Source organism: Miscanthus floridulus, chromosome 17, assembly GCF_019320115.1.
Source record: "Miscanthus floridulus cultivar M001 chromosome 17, ASM1932011v1, whole genome shotgun sequence".
Lineage (NCBI taxonomy): Eukaryota > Viridiplantae > Streptophyta > Magnoliopsida > Poales > Poaceae > Miscanthus > Miscanthus floridulus.
In genome coordinates this window covers 7,287,213-7,301,165 of record NC_089596.1, presented here as the reverse complement: position 1 = coordinate 7,301,165, position 13,953 = coordinate 7,287,213, and positions in this window count along the sequence as shown.

Genomic DNA, 13,953 nt, shown 5'->3' with positions numbered 1-13,953 from the left:
CTAAATGTGCAACTACGGTTTTGTTAGTGTGTTGCTTCTCTACCGCAAAAGGAGTTATGCAAACAATGTAAATGCGGAAGCTAAAGAGTAAGGTAGAGATATGCAAACTTCCGTCGATGACTCCGGTATTTTTACCGAGGTATCGAGAAGCACATAAGCTTCCCCCTAGTCTTCGTTGGAGCCCCTCACAAGGAATCCCTCGCAAGGGCCAAGCTCCTGGTTAGGTAACTCCGTGGATAGCCTTAGGCCTTCCCCATGCGCAAGTGGGTCTCCGACGTACCTTCCGGCAAGCCTCTCCTGGACCGCTCCCCACCGTCTTCACTATCAAGCTTATGGCCGAACCGCCGCAGGCCTTGTTCCCTTTGGTACACGGTGGCGGCCACACCACAAACGCGGTTGGTGTGATCTCACAAGACTACAAGGCCCTCCGATGTACAACAATGGTGCGCGCAAGCACCGAGTGGTAAGAGGTATGCAAACCTCACTAAACACTAGGCCTAAACCTAGAGCAAGCGCATAAGCGGTGGTCTAATCAACCTAAGCACTTCGCAAAGCACCTACGCTAATCACCTAATGAATCACTAAGCACTATGCAAGTGGAGATCACTAAAATGGTGTATCAACACCCTTGGTATCTTTCCTCAACTCTCCTATTCTCAAATGGACGGTTAGGGGGTCTATTTATAAGCCCCACTGAGAAAGTAGCCATTGGGGATGAAACCCACCTTTCTGCTACTAACCGGACGCTACTGTCGTCCTGACCGGACGTGTCTAGTCGTCCCGACCATTGAAGCGAGTGCGTTGATCGGACTCGGTGCTGAGCCTGGTCACTATCGATTGGACGCATCCGGTCATGCTGGCGCCGCTCTAGAACCTCTCTGGACTCGATCGAACGTTGCAGTTCTTATATCCGGTCGATCACCCTCTAGCGTCCGGTCAGTGCTGAGCTATTGTCGCGATAGTGAACAGTGTCATCGTCGCATCCGGTCACTTGAATCCTCAGCGTTCGGTCACTGCTGCTGACGCCTACCATTGTTGAGCATCTTGATTGAACATGTCCGGTCGCTATAAGGACCGCGTCCGGTCACCTTTGTGAAGCTCGTTTCTTCACGATCTTGTGTCCATCTTGGTTCCTATCTTTGTGCTTGGACTTTGCTTGATATCTTGGGTCTTCTCTTGTGTTTCTAGGGTCTTACTTATGGTATTGATCATGGGATCATCATGTCGCTTTCGTCCAAGTCACATCTTGCACCCTATTGAACTACAAAACAATTACTTGTAAATTCATTAGTACAATTTGGTTGTGTCGGTCACCAAACACCAAAATCCAAAGTAAATGGGCCTAGGGTCCATTTTCCTTACAATCTCCCCCTTTTTGGTCATTGATTACAACATGACCAAAACAAGCAAATAATAAAATTTTTGGAATTTAAAAACTATTTACTTGCTAGGATGCAATACAAAGGGCAAGGTTATATGATGCTAAAAGATACCACATGTAAACATCTTTGGAAACTTATCTTGTCCTTGCAAATGTCCCCATATGTCATTATGGATTTAAGCCTCCCCCTAACTCCATAATCCACTATTCTCCCTTTCTTGGACCATTACCACTTGTAAATTATTATGATCGGGCTTGCTTTGGTCCTACAAATTCTCCCCCTTTGGAATCAAACACCAAAAAGGAAGACATTAGTAGCACAAGGGAGGGTCAAACTTGGTGATCCTTTGTATGTGGAGTGGACTAGGTCACCAAATTTGACTCTCACATTACATAGACTAAGCTCCCCCTAGATATATGCATACATATGATGAAGAATATAGTTTATGCATAATTGGCAAATTAATGCTCAAGGGAGTTTAATCTATATAATGCTTGGAGAAAGCATATAAATACCAAAGTGAAATCAACATGATGATATCGGTTTAGAAATACCACATGTGGAAACCAATTTGATTTATACCACTTGCAATAGGTGGTGGATATTTGAAGTATGATGCTTAACTCTGGGGACTCCATTTTCCTTGCAATGAGACTACTACACACATGATAAGCTTGAAAAGGTGTTAGTCTCAAAGCATCCAACTTGTAGAGTAACATCTCCCTAAATTTGTGCACACAAGTATGGAAAACTTGTAGGAGACATGCACATTGATTTTAGAATAAAAAATACCACTTGAAAGATGACATCACATGAATGTGAGAATCATTTTTGAAAGTAATATTCAGGAGAAATTATCTACAATTTGGACTTTGGCACATATTAGATGAACAATTGTAAAACAAGCTATGTGTCTGCTCCTAAACAATTTAAACCATGTAGGTTTGCTCTAAGGAATAAGAATGAAACCGAGCAAGCCTACCATAAGATATACCTAGTGTATGCAAGACTAAAGATTAAACATGCAAATGCAAACCTAGGCATGAAAAGGAACTAGATGCTAATTGAAATTGCAAGAAATTAAATCTAGTTACCTAACATGGGGAGGGGAATTTGGGTCCATAGTATTCACTAACCCACTTGGCAATTACCTTGTCCATAATGATGCACCCCATGAAATGCACCAATACTTTGCCAAGTCTCCAAATTCCTCGAAGTCCATCAGACTTCTCACTTCCCTTTTGGGATCCAAACCTTCTTGGTGCTCTTCATGTTGGAAATGATCTCCTTTGGCACCCAAACGCGTTTGGCCCCATTGTTGGCTTGCTTGTTCACTTTGATGGCCACCACCTTGTCATTTTTCTTCTTCTTCAAGAGATAAAGTGTGGAGGCCTTTTTGTCCACCTTTTTGGTGTAGGTGTTGGAGAGCTTGCTTGTTTTCTTTTTCTTTTTCTCTTTCTTCTTAGTTCCTCCCCCATTCTTCACCTTGCACTCATAGGACTTGTGACCTTCCTTATGGCACATGTAGCAAACCACGGTTTGTCCTTCATCAAGCTTCTTCATTCCCTTGACGGTGTTATCTTGATGAAGTTGGGCTTGCTCCATTTTGCCTCTTACTTGAGTTAAGTCCTTGGTAAGGCGAGTCACTTCTTGCTTGAGTTGCTCATTCTCCATTGCGACCTCTTGTGTGCATGTATCTACAACAACTTTCTGAATACAAACTTGGTTGCACAAGGGTGAGTCTAAACATAAATCATTGCAAGAAGTAGAAGCATCCTTTTTAGGCTTGTCAAAGATATAACTTTTCTTTTTAGGTGCCTTGGTGAGGGTTATACCGACGACTTCAAGATTCACAACTTTATTAGTTAGCTCATCACAATGTTTGCACATGGTTTCTATTTTAGCAAGCAAACTTTTATAAGCATCTTGTGAGCTAGCTAACTTTTCTTTTAATTTTTCATTTTTCTTTACAAGTTGCTCATCATTGATTGTGCATGCATTTGTTGTTGCACTAGCCTCAAGTTGCTCAATTTTAGTAGATAGTTCAATATTAAGATTAGCAAATGTCTCATATTGTTCAAGCAAGGCTTTATATGCTTCTTGTGAACTATCTAGCTTTTCTTCCAACATTTTTAGCTTCTTTTGTTGGCTAGTGCAAGCCTTAGCATATTTAAGATTTTCTTGCACAAGTTCATTAAGAGAAGGCATTTCATCGTCACTATCACTCTCACTAGAGGATGAGCTTTCGTTACCTCGTGCCATAAGGCACACACGAGAAGAGCTTGATGATGAGTGCTTGTGGCCTTGCCTCTTGTGATGGTCTTCTTCTTCACTTGAAGAATCATCCCATGACCTTATTGATGTGAGGGCTTTGTCCTTGCACGCCTTCTTTGTCTTGGGTGTGGGCTTGTTTGGACAAACTTCCACAAAGTGCCCCAACTCGCCGCATCCATAGCATCCTTTCTTTCTTTGCTCATTTCTTTGATTAGTGAAGATTAAATCTTGAATTTGGATGGGCACACCCTTGACATTGAGCCTTTGGATCATCTTCTCCACCTTGTTGATAAGTTTGATTGATTCTTCATCAAGGTCGGAGGTGGAGGAGGAAGATTGATCATCATCACTTGAATCATCATCATCATCATCCTCATCTTCTTCTTCATCTTCACTTGAGGAGCTTGAGCTTGAGCTTGTCTCAACTTGCTTGCCCTTCATCTTCTTTTTCTCACTACATGCAAGGGCTTTGCCTTTGCTTGAAGAAGATACTTCTTCTTGACCCATCTTGTGTGACATTTCAAATGCCACTATCTTGCCAATGACTATGAGCGGGGTCATGGTGCTCAAGTCCTCCATGTTATGAAGGATGGTGATGATGCTTGCATATTTTTTTTGTGGTAGCACGGAGATGATCTTTCTCATGATTTCCGCATCACCTAGCTTCGTTAATCCTATTGAATGGAGCTCATTGATAATTAGATTCAAATATGAATACATATCATAAACAAGCTCATCATCATCCATTTTAAAAGAATTATAATTTTGTTTAGCTAGACAATGTTTTTGCTCACATACATTAGTTATGCCGTCATGGAGCTCTTGGGGTTTCAACCAAATTTCATGTGCCGTATTTAAAATGAACACTTGGTTAAACACATCCATGCTAAAAGATTCAAACAAGCAATTTTTAGCTCTAGCATTGAAATGAATTTCTTTTTCTTCACTCTTTGTGGGTTTATTAGGATTCTTAATGGGTTTCATCCCATCACGAGTGACTCTCCAAACACCCAAATCTACCACCTCAAGGTGACAAGCCATTCTAGCTTTATAATAAGGGAAGTTAGTGACGTCAAAGTGCGGAGGCCTAGAGGTATCCATCCCAACCACTCTAAATAGCGTCGGCCCAACGGTGGTGAAGCCAAAGGTCCAAATTGAGCCAACCGGCTCTGATACCATTTGAAAGGGACCGTGACACCTAAGAGGGGGGGGGGTGAATTAGGCAACTTAAAAGTATAACTCTAAACTATGGCCTCTTTTTCTATTCTTAGCAAAACCTATGCAAAAGATGAATTATCTAAATGTGCAACTATAGTTTTGCTAGTGTGTTGCTATCTCTACCGCAAAAGGAGTTATATAAACAATGTAAATGCGAAAGCTAAAGAGTAAGCTAGAGATATGCAAACTCCCATCGACGACTCTGGTATTTTTACCGAGGTATCGAGAAGCGCACAAGCTTTCCTCTAGTCCTCGTTGGAGCCCCTCGCAAGGAATCCCTTGCAAGGGCCAAGCTCCTTGTCGGGTAACTCCGTGGATAGCCTTGGGCCTTCCCCATGCGCAAGTGCATCTCTGACGTGCCTTCCGACAAGCCTCTCCCGGACCGCTCCCCGCCGTCTTCACTATCAAGCTTCCGGCCAAACCACCGCAGGCCTTGTTCCCTTCGGTACACGGTGGCGGCCACACCACAAACGCGGTTGGTGTGATCTCACAAGACTACAAGCCTCTCTGATGTACAACAATGGTGCACGCAAGCACCGAGTGGTAAGAGGTATGCAAACCTCACTAAACACTAGGCCTAAACCTAGAGCAAGCGCATAAGCGGTGGTCTAATCAACCTAAGCACTTCGCAAAGCATCTACGCTAATCACCTAATGAATCACTAAGCACTATGCAAGTGGAGATCACTAAAATGGTGTATCAACACCCTTGGTATGTTTCCTCAACTCTCCTATTCTCAAATGGCCAATTGGGGGGGTCTATTTATAAGCCCCACTGAGAAAGTAGCCGTTGGGGACGAAACCCATCTTTCTGCTACCGACCGGACGCTGCTGTCGTCCTGACCGGACGCGTTCGATCGTCCCGACCATTGAAGCTAGCACGTTGATTAGACTCGGTGCTGAGTCTGGTCTGTTGATTGGACGCGTCCGATCGCGCTGGTGTCGCTCTAGAACCAATCTGGACTCAATCGGACGCTGTAGTTCCTGCGTCCGATCGATCACCCTCCAGCGTCCAGTCAGTGCTGAGCTATGGTCGCGATAGTGAATAGTGTCATCGTCGTGTCCGGTCACTTGAATCCTCAGCGTTAGGTCGCTGCTGCTAACGCCTGCCGTTGCCGAGCATCTTGATCGAACGCTTCTAATCGCTGTAAGGACCGCGTTCGGTCACCTTTGTGAAGCTTGTTTCTTCATGATCTTACATTCGGCTTGGTTCCTATGTTCGTGCTTGGACTTTGCTTGATATCTTGGGTCTTCTCTTGTGTTTCTAGTGTCTTGCTTATGGTGTTGATCGTGGGATCATCATGTCGCATTTGTCCAAGTCACATCTTGCACCCTATTGAACTACAAAACAATTACTTGTAAATTCATTAGTCCAATTTGGTTGTGTTGGTCATCAAACACCAAAATTCAAAGTAAATGGGCCTAGGGTCCATTTTCCTTATAGTTATCAGAGTTACAGAGGAAGTAGGATTAATTTAATGACATGGTGGAGCATTAACATAGTCGATATTTTTATACAAGAGATGCTAGCAGATTTTACATCTTTTCTTATAAAAACCTTTCGTAAGGGTTATAAATAAACACTATGGTCGTAGCGTGAAAGGAATCCTCTCTGAACCCACAACAAGAGAGCAACAAGCCTTCCCGCTCCCATAAGCAAGTATGTGCTCAGGATAATAAGTCTATGACCTGACTACCATCCACATCAATGGACGGTCCTCAATCGACACAGGCGGAACAAGTGCAATCCGAGCCTCGCTCGAATGCCAAACCAAGTCCAGATCCAAAGTACCATTCCGTCCGGTCTCCCATTATCATTTATATATATTCCCTATGACAGTAATATAATAACAACAATAATATCTTTCCTATCTCTCGTGAGTGACAAGTAATCACTCGACTTCTATCGGATCCTATAACATAGCAATCTACACGATCCTGACATACTAGTAGGACTCATAGGATACATGTATATATATATGCAAGTGGTTTTCATTCAACTCCTTAAAACTTAATGCACAAGCATAAGATAAAGTGCAGAATGATAGGGGTTATGCACCGGGGCTTGCCTGGGTAAGATATAGCCAAAAGTTCACATTCCATCATAGTGACACGATCATCAAGGCATCATCTTTTCCTCTACTTCAGTCGACTCTATGATCCATCGTTGTTCCTATTATGATATACGTGGATACAACGCAGAGGCGCAATTAATCAACGGTAACCTCAACTCTTAAATATACGATTACGCTCCGCAGGCAAACAAGCCAGATTTAATGAGTAACGTACAGGTCTCCATATCCACATCGTCAAGTAAGGCTTTGTCTCTGAAAAAATGTTCTAGTTTTAAAATCCCAAAGTGCTTTGGCATTTTATTGATTAAATATATATTTTTGAACTAGGGCTCATTTAGCTACCTTAGCAAACTAATTATTATGGAGTACAAAAATTACAGTGAGTACCTAATAATGTTAGGGATTTACTGTGAAAGTTTCAGAGCCAACACTATCACCAATTTATCACAAAAATTCCTTTAAGTTTATATCTTACAATATTAAGCATCTCAAATTAATTATTTAACTCCTAAAAATATTATAAAACTATGTGAACAAAATATACTAGAAGATAGATCACAATTTTAGGAACCCAACAAAATTTGTTTCACAATTTTTGGACATTTGTATGAATTTATATTAAATATACTAATCTAACTCAGAATTGAAATATAAAAGCTTTACTAATTCGGCTAGAAAAAGAAAAAAGACCAAAATGGCCCAACGTGGCCCAACTCGGGCTTGGCCCATGCGCGAAGACGGTCCACGCGGGGAGCCCACAGGCGCGGAGACGCTCTTGCAGAAAAGCCCTTGGCTTTAGGACAAACAACCCGTGGTCCACGCTACTATTCCTAGAGACAGCACTTTTGCACAAAGGCCCTCGCATTTCCTCTTCTTTACAACAGTAGGTCCCCGACACCCTCGCGCTCGCCAGCGTGGCATCGGCCGGCATAGGGTGGTCACGCCGGCTGACTAGGGACCTCCACGCCTCACCTAGAGGTCGATGCTCACCTAGGGGTCAATGTGTGGCACCGGGCCATGGTTCGAAGGCCAGAGACAAGGTACGACGGCTTCCCCCACGGCGGCGGGCAACCTGCAGCGGTGGCGGCCGTGTTCCGGTGAGCTGCTACACTAGCGGGGCAGTAGCGATAGCGGGTGAGTATTAGGGACTCACCACAGTCCTAGCGGAGGTGATGGTTCGGTCGGAGACGCTCGAGCAAGGCTGGCCGTGTACGTGCAGCGAGCTCGACGACGAGCCACGGCGGACATGACTGCGTCAGCAGTGTTGGGACAGTGGTAGGGGTATGGCTCAGGTGCGCATGGCGAGGAGGGGATCGAGGCAAGTCTAGCGGTGCAACCAATTTGGCTCTAGGCGGTTCGATGGGAGCTGCCCACGGTGATGGGCGGCTCGGCCTTAACGGCACGGTGGCGGGGCAAAGCTCCAAAATTGGAGCTCGGCTGGATGCCAATCAAGGCGGGGTGAGGACAACCGGCTAGGTGTCTTAATGGCGGCGCCAGAGACACCACGACATGACCCGAGATGACCTCTCCCTGCCGCACTTAAAGTCGTGGCTCAGTCGGCTATGGTTGGAGAGAGAAGAGAGGGGAGGGGAATAGTGGAACTCAACGCGACGTTGGCTTGGCGAGACGCGACCAGGGCGACACGCGCTGTGGTGCCAAAGCCAAAACGTGCGCGTGCAGGCGGTGGGGTAGCGTGGCGTGAATGCGGCCGTAGCTCCATTAATGGTGGAGCGTTGCGCATGGCGACAAGAAAGGAGAGGCAAGCCCACATGCGCAACGTGACGGGGGAAGGGTCACAGCAGCTCAGCAGTGCAAGGTAGAGGCAGCGCAACAGCGGCAGCACAGAGCTAGGCAGGGGAGTAGCGTGCAGGGCGGCAGCGGCAGCGGGGCACCGTCGCCCGCGGCCGACCGATAATAGGCGCTACGGCCAGAGCGGCCAAGGCACAACCGAGCCACGGCCAGGCCGAGACGGTCTCGGCCGGCCAATGCGCGATAGTGCGCGTGCACGTGGTGCACCCAAGCATGGCGATGCCGAGTTCCTGCACGAGGTGACCACGCACACAGGGACAGCTAGCCCGAGACATGTGACGTGCACAAATTTTAAAGCGTGTGTAGCAACTAATCCATGCGAGTTGAGACTAAACCACCTTTGCTACATCACGGAGAACACATTAGGCTATCAAAAAGAGATTACACATGACACCATTTTCTAACTAATTTTCTCAAAATAAATCCCCAAACATAGCCTTGCCATTCTGTTTTTCAGACTTAGGAAATTGACTGTCTTGGCTGAAGTTTGTTTAAAATTCGATTTCCAAGCTATTAGAAATATTAGCTAGCGTTATTATCTTGTTAAAACAAAAGTTGCACTATCTTCTACAAAGTGTGTACTTCAAACTTTATTAAGGTGTCACATATATGTTCTATAGCATTTTTTCTTAATAAAAATTGGTTTTAGACCCTACTTGATATACATGAGCTATTGCATCAACATTGATTTAACATTTTTATTGATTATTTTAGGCTACAAGAATTTATCAACACCTTCTATCCCATGCATTATTACACAAACACGATGCTCGTGACATGATTTAGTAGTTGGTTTAGGGCATAACACCGAGGGTGTTACAATAGCTTATCTATCTTACCAACTATAACATAAAAATATAGAGAAGATGAAAGAGTAGATAAATACTTATCATCTAATAGATTTCTAGATGGATGTGTTTTATTATATAAGATATTTATAAGGTGGATAGAAATCTATTAGATGATAAGTATTTATCTACTCTTTCATCCTCTTTAAATTTTTATATTGTAGATAAGATATAGATAGATAGATAGATAGATAGATAGATAGATAGATAGATAAATAGATAGATAGATAGATAGATAGATAGATAGATAGATAGATAGATAGATAGATAGATAGATAGATAGATAGATAGACAGATAGATAGATGAGGGCCCCATGGTTTGGCCAAACAAGCCGCTGCCACCAAACCACTGCGCCCTTTGCCCCTCGACGCCACCGCTGCCTAGACCCCCCTCCTCCTTCCTCTCTAGCGAGTCCATCTGTGGCAAGGAGAGGGAGCCCATTTCTTGTTTACAATAGTTCTTTAGACCTTAGTTTCCTTAGGTTTTGTCCAAATAAATCTACCTGCAATTCAAATGATTTATGGTCAGGATCTTATTACGTGTGATGATTTCGATGATTGCCACGACAAGGTCACCGTTGAAGGCCTCAATTTCATCGGTAGACAGTCAATTTGTGGTCATTATCTGCAAGGGGAGGGGTGCTCCTGGGCACTCTCAACGAGGACTGTTACTTCGGATCATCAATCTCGTCAATGGTTGCGAAGAGAAAATCCAGGATTAAAGGTGATGAAACTACAATCTATGTTGTACCCAACGTGATGCAATTGTCGATATTCTTTCATCGATTCAAATGCATTTTGGACTGATTCTAGAATGTTAGATCTTATGACATGTCTTTGGGGTTGACATTGAATTCCGTGTAGGGGTTGCACTTTGACTCTCGTATTCAACAAGGCTCTATTCATCTCGATCATCGGCTGCATCTAGGAAAACCTAGAAAAGAAGATAATGGAAGAATTTGAATAGAAGATTGCATATTTTTTATTTTAAATTTATTCATATATAATTTGGAGATGTACCATGTCAAATTTTAATATAATTCCTTCTTCACTTAGTAAAAAAAGATAGATGGAGGGCCCCCTGGAAGGATTCGCGGGAGGGAAAGGGTGGGAAATGGGTGGGCCAACCGTTCTCCATATCTCCGCTGGGCCTCGCGTGGCCTCTGGTGGCCCCACTTTACAGTCCGTGCCGTTGACGATGTAACGACGACCGACGACCGCCTGTGGCTGGCTGCTGCTGTCTGGCCTGCCAACAAATTAATGAAAGAAACGCAGTACCACTCAGCTCGATCGAGCATCTCCATTGACCAGTGAATTTTTTCTCTAGCTAGAACGAGCCATCACACCGAAAAAGTTTAAAACACAGTCCAGACCCTAATTGGCTGTCAACAATATATGCATGCTTGCTATGCTAGCTCTCTAGGGTGTATTCTTACTTACTGTTTTTTTAACAATAGTATCAATCTTTTTTTTTTTTGCCAAATCTTAAAATGAGCCACCTACTCTCAATTGATGATTTTTTTTCGATTGATTGGTTCAATTAGGAAGATAGCTCATTTTCTTGCATATCACTGCAGAGTAGTTTCCACAAGCCTCTTTGTAGGGCCGGGTGAAGAGTAGCACAAGCCAAAGCATCATCATGAAGAAGCCACTTTCAATAAGTCATAACCACATACGTAACGTCAGCGAAGAACGGCGACTGCAAACCAGCATATATAACCTTCGTCTGCTTCTGCTACATTTGCCAATATATATGATTGTCACATATATACTTGAGAGGTTTCTCACGCAATTCAACCCCACACAAAAGTCCGAGAGCTAGCATTAATAAGGTATTGTGGATCCTTTTCAGTTGTGTCAAGCAACCAAAAAGACAAGTTCACACGGCCACCGAAAAACTACAATGATTTGCCAAGAACGCCGATTTATTACAACAATGATTTGCACCCTCAGCCTGAAGTGTCCCTCGGTCTCTGAATATAAATCAACTCCTGGAGTTATCTTAAGTTAAGCTATTTTTTAAGTTTAACTGAATTATATAAAAAATGAGAAGATTTATGAAACCAAATTAGTATCATTAGATACATCATAATTCATAAGATACATTTTTATAATTGCTCATTTGATATCATAAATATTTGCGCTCTTTTGTATAAATTTAGTTAAACTTAAAAATGTTTGACTTAAGATAACTTAGAAATTAATTTATTCAGGGATGGAAGGAATATTTAGTTTCGTTGGTGTTCAAGTTTCATTCCATCGAGTCTTTAGTTGTACTGTGCCTTTTGCGGCTTTGCGCGTGTATCTGCTGTCTTTTGATTAATGTAATAAGCCAGACCTTTCAAAAAAAAAATGCAACTTGGGGTTTCTCTGCACTTGTAGCAATGCCCCGGTATGATGGCTTCAGCAAACCAAGAACTCATCAGCACGCATGGATTAAACAGAATTTGTGTCTCTCTGCTTGCTGATCGACGATGACTTGGCAAAGCAAAGGAAACAGCTGCTGTTCTCCACATAGTACATACACTACTTTAGTTACATGCATGCACGCATATTCTACACCTGCAACTACTGTTGTATTAATTAGAAAACTAGCTAGGGATGCGCTTTGCATGCATTTGTCAACAGATGTGCTCATCTTTACCTCACCAAACCAAGCGTAACAGTTATATATATATGTAGCGTTTTCAACCATTTCACAGCAAATAAAAAATTGACGATGGTAAACAAGAACCAAATCAATGCAAGGCTCAACCCTACTTTTTTTTTAATTTTTGCGAGCAGTAGTACTGTCAACTTTCGTAGGCAGCAGCATATAATATATGATTACCCAAATTGGAGATTAGGATTTATTATTTCATCATATGTATAGTTCTAGTGTGATAGCATTGTTTATTAGTATGTTTTCCTTTTTCCAGTATGTAGAAAACCAATTTAATGAAAGATAAACAAAATCTGAAGAGATGAACTAATAATACGTTATGTTGCTCAACGAAGAAGAAGAAAACCCACTCATTAAACCAGAAATTAACTGCAAAGTAGGAGTAGAATATAATTAATATGATTCACCACACCATGCATGTCGACATTGACACATTGCTGAATGCCATCAGATAAGCTAGCAGTTGCGTACGTGACCTGTCGGATACTCATCAGGTGAACTGTGAATCTCAATGCATTTTTTTATATACATAAGGAATGCGTGCATTAAGGGTTAATTACAAGCTGCGTGGGCAGTAGGGCACCATGCATGCTACAGCTCTGTATCACACTAGGAACTGCTAGCTGCTGCAAACTAAAGTGACAACCTTGAGTTTATATGAGATCACCCAAATTAAACCTCAAATGGTGATAATTAATAAAGAACTAGACCACAAATACAGCCTTCCTTCAATCTTCTTGCAATGCCCTATGCATGCATAATTATTGATGAGATGCATGGTTCTTGTTAAGCAACGTGCCCAGCCCTATCTTTGATTGTTGAGTCTTAATTATTCCCTCCATCCCAAAATATAAGTTGTTTTAGTTTTGTCTAACTTCTCTAACTTTAACCAATCTTATACGAAAAAATACACCAATATTAAAAACTCGTATTAGTTCAATTGAATCTAAAATGTGTCTTTATAGTACATTAATTTAGTATATAGATATTAATATATTTTTCTATAAATTTAGCCAAAGCCACAGAAGTTTAACTTATGGTAAAACCAAATTGACATGATGCATTTTGGAAGGGATGGAGTAATTGATTGCATGCATCAGTAAAAAAAATAGCTGAGCTTTGAGGACATTGACTTGGAACACCTGTTTTTGGTTGTGTCAAGGATATACTCCGACACCAGCTGGTTGCTCAAATGTAGAGCCGGGAGAAAATGCATCTCTTGGTTTGAAGAGTTCACTCTGAAGATCCTTCTCTTTACTACCGTGAAAAAAACATTCAGGATTTCAGGATAGAACTATACTTGAATATGTTAACTATATATATAGATAAGATATAAGAGGAACACTCATAGTCATAGATGTCACTCTGGGGCAGGTATACACTATCTAGAAGCAATATACTAATATAGTCGTCTTTTCCTAACAGTGTATATATACAGAGTTCAGTCTCTTTCTGGAGAAACTAATCAGATCAACTTTCTTAACGATAATAATCACATTATAATATGCAGAGAAAATACTAGCCTCACAGATAAAAGCAAATTAAACAGAAGACCTTTGATCAATTTCGACGTCAAGTATCGCAGATTCAACTCATGTGTTATGTCAGCTAAGATACTAAAAGTCAACTTGACATATATACAGAGTCAGGATTATTACCAACTGAAGAAAGCCACAAGCTCTCTCT